Raw genomic sequence first — 11826 nt, 5'->3', positions numbered from 1 at the left:
GGCACGTGACCCTGGAGTTGTTCACTTTTATTGGTCCTTAAGATCACACGACCGGAAGTGCAGTGTGACGGGCCGATCGCTGCACGCGCGTTGGTTCCCAGAGCCGGGAAGTCCCACCTACTCGCGCCACGCTGACTTTCGGGGCGGCCACTGTTGCCAATGGTGACGGGAGGGGAGCGGCGGCCTGAGGGTCCCAAACTAAGTGCGGCTGAGCCTCGGAGGCTGGGTTTCTGCGAAGGGCTTGTTCCTCACTTCCCGCGGCCTGGCGGCCCCCAGGGCTGTTACCTCGACGGCTGATTCCCGACCTTTCGACGGTCTCTTGGGGTGTAGGGCGCGCGCGGCCCACACTTATTTCTCTTCTCTCCCGGAATTGCTACTTGGCCGAGATAGGCCGACGGCACCAGCGCGTCCAGGTTCCCGGAGAGCTTTGAGTGACCCTGCCTCCACCCCGCCCATTTCCCCCCTCTTCTATTCTTAGTAAAAAATCTCCAATATAACACCTTTTCCATTAAAAAACCCCAAAAAACTAACGAAGTCGTTGAAAGCAGTGAATTTCAAACTATTATGCCTAAAATCACCAGGGCGCTGCGGTGAGCGCCACCCCCAGAAATTCTGCAGCACGAAGCCTAACTTGGGTCCTTGGAATCTGCCGTCTTCACCGGCACTTCGGGAGTGATCGCGGGCAACTCTAAGAAGCAATGCCCTGGAAGAGGCAAAGGGGTAGGATGAGATAGATTATTGCAAATACCAGGAGTTTGGGGCTGGGTGGGTGGCAGCCATTGAGTGGGCATTTCAGCAGGCTCCGAAGACAGAAGCTATGAGCCAGATGCAGCCACTGGAGAGGCAAAAATAAGCTAAGACGTGGGCTCAGTGCTATAGACACTGAAATACGGAGTACAGAGCGGGGAGCTTTCTGAGAGTCTGGGAGACTTCAAACTGCGGAGAGGTGTTTGGCGTTAGCCCTGACTTATGAACAGATACGGTAACTGAGATAATGTTTTTTGGGTTTATGTTGATTTTGGCCACTACATAGAGCAATGTAAAATAGATCACAATTGGGACCTAACAGTCTAGAAAGGATCTGAGAGACCTGGTTCCAGTTGCTTAGTTTATGGATGAAGAGACTGGGAGCCAAGGTCACATGGTCAAGACCTCAGAGGGCTGGGTGGGGGGCATCTGAAGCTTGGGTGTGATAAAACTAATACAAATGTTTTCAAGAGCAAAACCAGAAAGCAGATGTGAACTATTTTGGTACAGTGGGTGTTAAGTCATTCTGGTTTCAAGAATTTCATTTTTCTTTTTCATTTCTTACCACATGCATTTTATTTAATGTAAATGATATACCAAATTATGTACACAGCTTAGTTGTCCCAAGATCTGAACTCAATGCTTTTTAAACTTGAGACTTTCATTGCTAGAACAAAGTGGCAGCAGATAAATTCTGTAGACTAAAGCTAACTTAAAGGGATGATGTCTTTGAAAAAGGAGGTGCAGTGATGAAAACATGTTTATTAGTTAAATGGTCAAGATGGTGAAATGGAAGTAATTAAAATGGATAACTTTCAATTCAGGCAGAGAAAGAGCTAGAAGGAAATAGTATTTTCAGATAAAGAAAGGCAGCTCAGAAAAGTAAGGGTCTTGTCCAGTGAGAGAGGCAGCAAATCTCATGATGTCCCACCCAAACACAGGTTACAGTGCTTTCCCTTCCAAATTTATCCTCACCCCCCCAGGTATAAGGCCCCTAGCCCTCTGTTTAGGGGAGGTTATGATTGTCCCCTGACTGTTGAAAAATGGGGGGGGGGGGGAGAAGTCTGCCAATTTGGATGGGGCTTGGCAAAGTCTTGGGGCACAGTCAGGAGTCCGCTTAGATGATCTAGGGATGCGATGCAGGCAGTCGCCCATCGAAGGATCTCAGGCCTCAACGACAAGAACGGCTGGCAAACCTCCCCTGTGTGTAACCCGGAGCACACCCAGGCGTGGAAGGATGGTCTGGGGCATTGACTTGGCTACGCTCAACTTCACTTTGGCTTCCCAGTGGCATCGGGGCAGAATCTCTGTCTCCCTCCAAGGTCTATAAGGGCAGGTTCTCAACCCCTGCCCGCCATCATGACTCCCTCCTAAGCTCAGTTAAATTTCTACATTACCATGCCATCGCCCAGATTTCTGGTCAGTGAGTGCTTGTTGAATTTGATAATAATAGTTGCCATTATTTAGTGCTACTATGGGCTAGACGTATTCCCTTCCAATAGTTAATCCTTGGCCCTTTCTTACTACAGTAGACGTTCATTGAATTCACACAGAGAGAAGGTCACTTTTTAGGTGGTGTGGATCCAAGTGAAGGAAACTCATCAGCGCTTTTAGGACATTTAAGTAAATGAAGTTGTCCATCAGTTTGCATTTCTAAGGAGACTTAAGTGTATTTTCTTACAGGCAAACTCCTGTGCTTGCTGAGTGTTATTAATGTAGGGGAACCAAAGCAGTGGGTGGATAGTGCAAATATTTCATTTGTGAGTATGTTTGTGGCTTGGGGATTTTTTAAGTTCCGCAAAGCAGCTTCAGCTAGTTATTTTAATTTAAAATCCTATTTTTATCTAAAATCTTCTGTACTAAGGATGTTATATCGCTTTTAGCCAATCTATCCAGCTGAGTTGAATATTGTTACATAAGCTGTCTAAACAGTGTCAGCAAATATGAACATGTATTTTGGTCTTAAATTGATGAATTTGGCTCATGAAAAGGCTGAACTTGTGCTTTGGGTTGTTTACTAGCTTGGGTTGATCACCAAAGCAAACAATTCGAGCTGTGAGGGAGAACAGCTCCACCCGACTTTAATAGTGAGCTTCTTCGTCTCTCTATTTTTTTTAAATTGCTGTGACAATTTTAAAAGTGTATGTGTGCACACATCGGTTTGGAAGGATTGGATGGGAGGAACACAAACATGATCATTAAATACCTCTTGTCATAGTTCAACATAAATAAAATGAAGACCAACTCTATCATTTTAGATTATTACAAAATGAGACTCTTTTGAGTGTATAAATTACAAGTCAGAACACCAGGACCACCAATTTCAGGGCATTTACAAGCTAGACTCGGCAAAAGGAAGAATGGAAAGGTTATCATGGTCTTAGCAACGTCCACAGATTCACTCATTCTGCCACTATTTACAAAGCCCCCTTTGTGAGCAAGGTTCTGTGGCCCTGGTCGTGAGAATATGAGGGGAGCAGTGGAGGGATTCGGGAAGCCTCGGCTCCCCCTACTCTACAGATCTTGGGGTGAGGTTAGGTAGGGGGACTAAAGTGAGGGTTTACTTAAGTAAAACGAGGAAATATCTTTTTAAAATGGTTTAAAAATACAGGTGGTACGCAGAAAAGGCAAAAATCTTGAAAGTCATACATATGGCAAAGAGGAAAATATGAGAAACACGGAACTGGTAGTGGGTGGGAAATTGTTAGGGGAAAATTATTTGGGGGATTATCTTGAGAAAAGCAAAGCTTCTGGAATATGGCATCTTGCATATAATACTATCAGGGTCCTCTCCATCTCCCCCCGCCCTGCCCAGATACAACTGAGAAACTAGCCAAGACCTTAAAGAAGGGAAGAACCCAGGATTAAAAGTCTTTACAGGACCTACAGCTTTTGAGTGGGTCTCTAGGGGCAAGAGGCTATTTTCAAATCTTCGGCTGTTTGCTCCCTCAGTCAGTTGGTTTCAAAATGCTCTAGTGATCGGCAGAGTATTCGAGGGTGCTGACAAATTAGATTAGTAAAATCCCTATCGCACGTATTAAAGGAGGTCAGGCAAGGAAGTGGTTCACCATAAAATACTACAACTCCCTTTAAGATGGTGTGGATGACGCTAATTTCTTAGCCCAAATGATAGATTAGCTTCACTGATAAATCTCCATACATCAAAACAACAACAAAAAAAACAAACCCCGAAGGAAACAAACACCAAGACCCTAACAATAATTAAGCCTACCTAAAAACAAGTCAGGAATTGGTTGTGAAGAATAGTTTCCTGTGAAGTAGAAGAAAATTTTGGTGCCATGTACCAAATCCTTATTCCACACCCTCATGTACACATAGACGAGTGAATTAGACCAACAAGCTCTGTCCTTACGTTCAGCGATTGTTCACGGAAAACTGGATACATGAAAGACACTGTGGGGAAGGGGACAATGATCAAGATGCGATTTGTCCCTCTCACCCATGAACTTATAATCAAGTCAAGGGAAAATGCAAGCTTGCAAAACCATCTCAGAGCAGACAATAAGTGGTATGGGAGTTCAGAGGAGGGAATGGTCGCCTCTATTGAAAGTTCAGGAGGCAGTGGCATTTAGGCCAGGCTTTAAAAGGTGTATGGGAGAATAGTGGGTGGGCGTGATGATTGTGAGGGAGAGAAGGTTGTCCTGAGCACGGAACCAGAATTTTCATCAGGTGAGTCATGGAAGTGTCCTGAGATGAACATTTACATTTGTTATTATTTCAAGGGTCGATTGCAGAAAGAGGTACATAGTGATGGAGTCCCTAAACTAGTGTCTTATTGAGGAGTGTGGGCCCTCCTAGATCTGTGATCTTTACTAAATGTTTACCTAGACTACTGTCTGTGTAAAGGTGATGACCCGCTGCATCCCATCTTAGAAAATGGAAACCAGACTTCTATTTAATCAGAAAGTTCTGCCTAAGAGGACCTGGAGAGACATTTCTCCAAAGAGGACATACAAATGTAAATAGACATATGAAAAAATGCTCAACATCACTAATCATCAGAGAAATGCAAATGAAAACCACAATGAGATATCACCTCACCCCAGTCAGAATGGCTATCATCAACAAGACAAATAGTAACAAGTGTTGGAGAGGCTGTGGAGAAAAAGGAACCCTCATACACTGTTGGTGGGAATGCAGACTGGTGCAGCTGTTATGGAAGGCAGTGTGGAGGTTCCTCAAAAAATTACGAATAGAATTACCATATGACCCAGCAATCCCTCTCCTGGGTATCTACCCAAAAAATCTGAAAACATTTATACATAAAGACACGTGTGCTCCAATGTTCATTGCAGCTTTGTTTACGGTGGCCAAGACATGGAAACAACCAAAATGTCCTTCGATAGATGAATGGATAAAGAAGTTGTGGTATATATACACAATGGAATACTATTCGGCGGTAAGAAAAGATGATATAGGAACATTTGTGACAACATGGATGGATCTTGAGAGTGTAATGCCGAGCGAAATAAGTCAGACAGAAAAAGCAGAGAACCATGTGATTTCACTGTTTTTGGTATATAAACCAAAAACAACAAAAGAACAAGACAAACAAATGAGAAACAGAAACTCATAGACACAGACAATAGTTTAGTGGTAACCAGAGGGTAAGGGGGTGGGGGATGGGAGATGAGGGTAAGGGGGATCAAATATATGGTGATGGAAGGTGAACTGACTCTGGGTGGTGAACACACAATGGGATTTATAGATGATGTAATACAGAATTGTACACTTGAAATCTATGTAATTTTACTAACAAGTGTCACCCCAATAAATTAAAAAAAAAGAAAGAAAGAAAGTTCTGCCTACAAAGGCTCTGCTTTGGAAGCCCCTAACGGCCCAGTTCAAGCTGTGTTCATGAATGGTTTCCTCAGTGGGATGGGTAAATTCAATGAAGGCAAAAGGAAATGCCATTCTTAAGTTATGCTTGTTTGTCTTTCCCACTACTACATTTCAAGCTCCTGGAAGGAGGGAATCTTTATTATATCATCAACCTGAGTCCCCCACCAAGGGTTGGGCCATAATAAGCCCACAGGTGATTGAAACAAGGTCCCTGCTTTCCAGGCTCCTAACTGTGTAGTATGATAGATAGACCCATTACAAGTTCATGTCCACATAATATGGTCACCTTTTGGGAAACCAGACAGGGGGCTCTTTGCTCAATCTAGGGCTTCAAGTCATTGAAGAAGATCCCTCAATAGAATCTTGAGGTGGTGGCAAGCGTTAGCTTGGGGAAGCAAAGTAGAAAGGGCAGAGAGAACAAAACCTGAAACAGTGTGGCTGGTGAATTCCTAACAAACCCCAAGAGCTTAAATATTAGCTTAGAATCTATTTTTAGGAGTTAATATAACCAAAAATGTCATTGCTTTGCTAAAAAACTATTGATGAATAATTCATGAGCAGAAACAACTACCTTAAGAGGGGAAAAATAACCCAATAGACTAAAAACCAAGGAGTTATAAAAGTAAATTATTGTCCAGATGGGAGCAAAGGGGGACTTCCGGGGCACTAGTCGTGTGGTAATACTGTTTTATAATCTGGATGATTGCTTTGAACTGTACTCTTACATATATAACTTCATTAAAGAGTTAAAAATTTTAAATGCCTATATATGTGTGTATAAATACCGCAAGTAAAAGGTTTTAAAAGTCCTAAAGATGTTACATATCTGGTTTAGTGCTACCATTGATGCTAAGATACCCATGGGAGGCACCCAGAGAAGACATCCTTTCCAGGATGACTTTATCTGACCTGGACTCGGTCAGTCTGCAAAACTTACCCAGTGCCATCAAGTGCAGGCAGAAGAAAAACGTGGTGGGGACAGCTTTATCCAATCATCACGAACAAACCTGTGCAGGATAACTCTAAACGTCAAACACGCACAGAATCAATACCTTTAGTAATTAGAATTGGAGATAAATGGTCCCTCATTGTTCTTATCTGACATAATTTGGTCTTACTTTAAAATGGTGAGACCTGAGTATAAACCAGGACACAACACAAACTTTAATATCTGCATGTATAGGACAGAAACAACTTTTCGTTTTTAAGAGATTTAAAGTATGAATTTCTATATTTGATTTTGTGTGAGAGAAACCATTAAAATCATGGAGTTCGTTTTTACTAGGGTCTCTGCTTGTATGCACATAAGAAAGTTTTGTCTCTGTGTGGAGAGAGTGTCCTTTTTTTACTTAGAATTTACATTATTGGAAGATTTACTTCTTTAAAATGAATATATATATATATATTCATTATATATATATATATATATATATATATATATATATATATATATATATATATATATATTTAAACCCTCTATGATGTGGCAAGATAGCTATCATTTATTGCACACTTACTATGTTTCAGGAATAAATGCTTCATGTTTAAAATGTAATATTTAATTTAATCCTGAAAACAACCCCCTGAGATAAATACTACGATTGCTACTCTTCTTTTTGTAGGGACAAAATGGGGGATTACTGAGGGTAGGTAGCTTTGCAAGGTGACGGGGCTAACTGATGGAGGGGCTGGGATGTGGGTGAATGTGCAGAGGCCAGCAGCTAGGTGCATGGTTTCCCAGCCCCTACGGAATGGACAGGATCAATGACCTAGCTCTCATCAGTGCTGGAGGGCAGGGTGGTGGGTGGGAATACCAGTACCTTCACCTGGAAGCTCCACAGCACCATTCCATCCTCCTTGCCATTTTCTGATGCCCTGATCCTCAAACCCCCTGATCCTCATTTCTTCATTTTGGGGTCCCCAAATTGCTTGTTAGCAATCCTAATCGCCACTTGCTCTCTCCAGCTTCCTCTGTGCCTTGTAGAATATACATTCCATTACTTGGTGCCCTAAGATTCTCAGCTTTTTCCTTAAACACTCCTCCAAGAGGGTGCTTTCTTGCTCCACCACGCCTGTCCTCAGCACACATACCCACGGTGGGACTGGTGGTGTGTACCTCCTTCATAGGAACTGAGTGACCCTTCCCTCCACCAACCGTTGTCTCTTCTTACCCACTGCTGCCTTCTTCCATCAACCATGTTCCACCGACCTGCGGACCATTCACTCGTTCAAGCACATACGAGGCCTGTGACATCTGGCTCCCTCTGTCTTGCCGTCCCTGATGATGGCCCATCTAGCACTACTTTGTCCTGGCTCTGCCTGCTGCTCTCTAGCCACCGTTAGCTCTATTTCACCCCTCATCGTCGCCTGCAGTTGTTCCCTTGCAGTGCTGAGATCTTGAACTCAGAAATGATCCTCTCTGATCATTACCAACTATCTGAGCCCTGCGCCAGCTCCTTTACTTTCCTAAATTCTGACCTCTGACCTGATTGGGACCTAATGGTGATCTTTGGAACCTTCTCTGTACTGCTGCTCTCTCATCCTTTCTCCTTAACTCACCTCTTTTGATCCCAAGCCCAGACCTCCATGTCATCCCTCACCCATGAGAAGTTTCTTTTTCTCACCAGGTAATTCTGTGTTACAACATCAACCTGATCAATTCCAACCTTAAATCCATCCAGCCATCCATTTTTTGTTGTTGTTGTTCTTGCTTCAAAACTAGAAAAGTCACATAACTAACTGTATTGGCTTCATAAAACCTTTTTTTTACTGTTTTTCAATTTCCTCTGGGCTTTACAGCTGCTTAGGTGTTATGGGTCAGCTCCCGTGTCACCTCACCCAAGTGACTGTCTCCTAAAGTTTTCCTAGTCCTCAAGCATTCATCCCTCTCCCTCCTCTTCAAATCCAGCAGACAACCCCCCTTCTGCTTTTCTGGAAGTGTAAGCTCGCTTGGTACCCCTCATTTCTGCTCAAAGTGAGTGATCAATAAATGAGGAAATACTTAAAGATTAGCACCATTTAGCATTGCCTAGGGCATGAGGAAAAGACATTCTTAAAAACTTTGGTAGGAGGATAAAGCAGTCTGACTCTTTGGAGAACAAACTAGAAATTACAATCAAAACTGAAAACAGACACATCCTTTGACCCAGCGATTTGCCTCCACTTCTAAGAATTTATTTAAGGAAAAACAAGGGTGCGAAGATGTGTGTACAGCGTTGTTTACTGCGGTTTTGACGTGCTAAAAATCTTGAGATTGTTTAAATGTTCCTTTGGCAGGGGAAATGACTAAGTTATGCTGCAATAAAGTGGATTTTTCTGCTGCTGTCAGAAAGAGCAAGGAAGAATCCATGTGCATGGACGTGGAAAGATATTTAATCAAATGAAACAATCAAGTTGGAGAAGATTACTCATGGTAAGATCCCACTTTCTTTGTTATATATCCACATGCAGACACATTTGGAAAGGTAGATGCTTAGCCCCAAATCTGGACCGGGGTCATAGAATGGTGGTAGGTACTAGGGGTGGTTGAGTTCTACTTTATACAGGTCTGTAGTGTGAATTTTGTTGTTAAGCAGGCATTACTTTTATAATTTAATGATACAAAGAAAAAATAAAAGCCGATACAAAAACACCCTTTGTTCACACATTTGCCATTGTTTTATGTGCTCACCGCAAAGCCAGGCACCTTCCTTCTTCCAGGTCTCATTTCTGTTCTCTTTAAATAAGAACTGAGATAGAAATTTCAGGTCACCAAGATAGCGGGATAGAAACCACCCAAGGGAACACACCCTTTCCTTTTGATTCTTCACTCCAAACGCGATTGCGAGCATTTGGATATTTTCACTTCAGTTGCAGCCCTCTGTTGTTGGCTTTCTTCCTTTTTCTCCAGGTGGCTGAGCAGCCCCAGGCCTTCCATATTGGAGGTGGGGTGGGGGAAGCCAACGATAGGCCTTTACTTGTGGTTGGTGGATTGTTTCATAACTCATTTCGTGACCTCCCTGAAGAGGAATGTTTGAGCTTGGTGAGGTCCTGTCAAAACTTCTGACTGATTTGAGTTAGGCTCACTGGGAAGATCCCATTCTGATATTTTACAGCAAAATTAAACAGGAAGCTGGCATATGTCTTTGGATACAAAGGTATACTATACGGGAACGTTACAAGCACGAGCCTCATTTCCTTTATTGCATTACAGGGAATACCTTATATGGGAAAGGTGTATATCCATTTTGGTGTGACTTGTTTTGAGAATAGCGATTATCAATCATGCTTTATTATTGCCACCTTTCCCAGAAATAGAGAGCAAAGTTACTACATGAATGGTAAGTATCATGGGGCTGCACAGAGAATCTGAGCATGAGAATCTTATCGTCTAGAACACCCATGTACCGTCTCCTTGCCCTACTGATTCTGAGGAGGACCTTGTGTCCAAGGCTAGTGACCCAGTTCTCATGGTCCCACCCAACTCCTTCTGCCTCTGCGGCTTGGGACTCAACTCCGTCAAGTATCCCTCAAGATTTTATTTTAGCTCCTATATTTTCATTCTCTTCCTCTCTTTTTGATCCTTCCTCAGTTTAAAATCATGCTCAAGTCTCCCCCAGATGAAACATGAACCAAAACAGTGACAAACGTTGACTCCAAACTGACCCTTTCTTTGTCCAAACTTTCCCTATAATTGGCTACCCAAACGTTTTCCTTCTCTTTTTGCTGCACTCCTGGAGAGAGTATCCCCACTTGACTGCGCACATTTCACCTGTCAATCGTCCTGCAGTCTGGCTTTTGTCTTCCCCCCTCTACTGAAACAGACTTCGCAAAAGCCATCAAACGACCTGCTGGTTGCCAAATGCCTCGTCTCAGTCAGCGTTGCAGCATTTCACAGTATGGACCACCTCCTTTACACTTTGGCTTTTGCCATTATGCTCTCTTCTTTCTGTTCCTTCTCAGTCTTCATGGCTGGCTCTGCTTCTGCTCCCCTCTGAAATTTGATGTCCCTTGGAAGTCTCTCCTCAGCTGCTTTGTTTTAACACTGTACCCCCTTTGTCTGAATTCCATTCTTTCCCACGGTTTCATCTGTCATATATGAGGATGACCAGCCAATCGGCACCTTCAAGCCATGCCTCTCACTTGCATACCCAACTTATATTTCCAGGAACTCATAGGTTTTCTCCAATCGGGTGTCCTAACAACTACTTCAATTCAACACAGCCAAAGAGAACTCAGAAGCTGCCAGTCTGTCTCGTTCCTGTTCCATCACTAATCGTTTTATCACCACCCACCGATGAGATGATTCAGTCGTCTATGAGTTCTCCTTTCTCTCCTGCTGTTTCCAGCATATGCTGGGATTATATCTCCTGAAATAACTTTAAAATCACCATTCCCCTTTTCTTCATTCACAGCTACTCCCTCGGTCCCATTCCTCTTAACTGGAATAATAACAAAAAACCAGTGGCAGCAACAGCTAACGCATAATAACTCTGATATCTCCAGACCTTTCTCCTACTGAAATTTAGACCAACTCCATGGAAAAGCTGCGGAAGGTTGGATGAGTGGGGTACAAATTGATGGATACTCTCTTCTTCCTTCCCCACAAAATGAGAGTTCAAAATAAAAATTTTACTATAGCTTGGAAAATCAAAGTGATGGTTCTTGCACACCAGACTTTATGGACTGAGAGGTATATCAATTAAAACAACTTAGAAGTTAATCACATTGACAAAATTGCCCAATGGGCTAAAATTCATATTTAAATTCTTACAGTAAAAATTTTTAAAACTTGCTAGAGATTTTATTGGGCAAATATGTTGAAAGGCCATTTGTTTTCAGTCTTCATGTGTAAAAGACAATATTTTGTGATTTTTCAAATTAGTTAATCACAATGATCATTTTATCGAGGAAATGCTGTTTTCAATGCCTGCTAATTTTGCATTTTTCTTTCGAAATAAATTAACTCAATGGGCCATAATTTTTTTAAGGCATTTTACACAGTCAATTTTCCGGGAAAAAAAAATACTGGTTAATTTACATCCATTTCCAAGAACAGTGAATAAATATATGAATAGTAGGTTAAAAATAACAGCTACTATATTTATGATAGCTCTTTCAACAACTGTCAAGTTATGTTGTCAAGACAAAAGCACCTACTGGCTCACAACAAAATTATCTTGTATTGTTCTTCTTTACTCTCAAAGATTCCATGCGTACTTGCAAATATAAGCACTT

At 42.3% G+C, this 11826-nt stretch overlaps 1 long non-coding RNA gene across 2 annotated transcripts; it reads left to right on the top strand.

The window, feature by feature from the left end:
* The first annotated feature begins 9 nt into the window (after positions 1–9).
* LOC109443542 (uncharacterized) lies at positions 10–11228 on the top strand. Of its 2 annotated transcripts, none has more exons than XR_002136700.3 (3): positions 10–720; positions 8887–9022; positions 11004–11228. It is a non-coding gene; the product is annotated as an uncharacterized LOC109443542 (long non-coding RNA). The 2 variants fall into 2 exon arrangements; XR_012489588.2 differs by having other exon boundaries at positions 10–982.
* The last annotated feature ends 598 nt before the right edge of the window (positions 11229–11826 follow it).

The sequence above is a fragment of the Rhinolophus sinicus genome, chromosome 5 (genome assembly GCF_057876585.1).
Source record: "Rhinolophus sinicus isolate RSI-liver-muscle chromosome 5, RSI-T2T, whole genome shotgun sequence".
Taxonomy (NCBI): domain Eukaryota; kingdom Metazoa; phylum Chordata; class Mammalia; order Chiroptera; family Rhinolophidae; genus Rhinolophus; species Rhinolophus sinicus.
The sequence above is the reverse complement of the archived record's forward strand: the minus strand, read 5'-3'. Positions and strand labels throughout refer to the sequence as shown.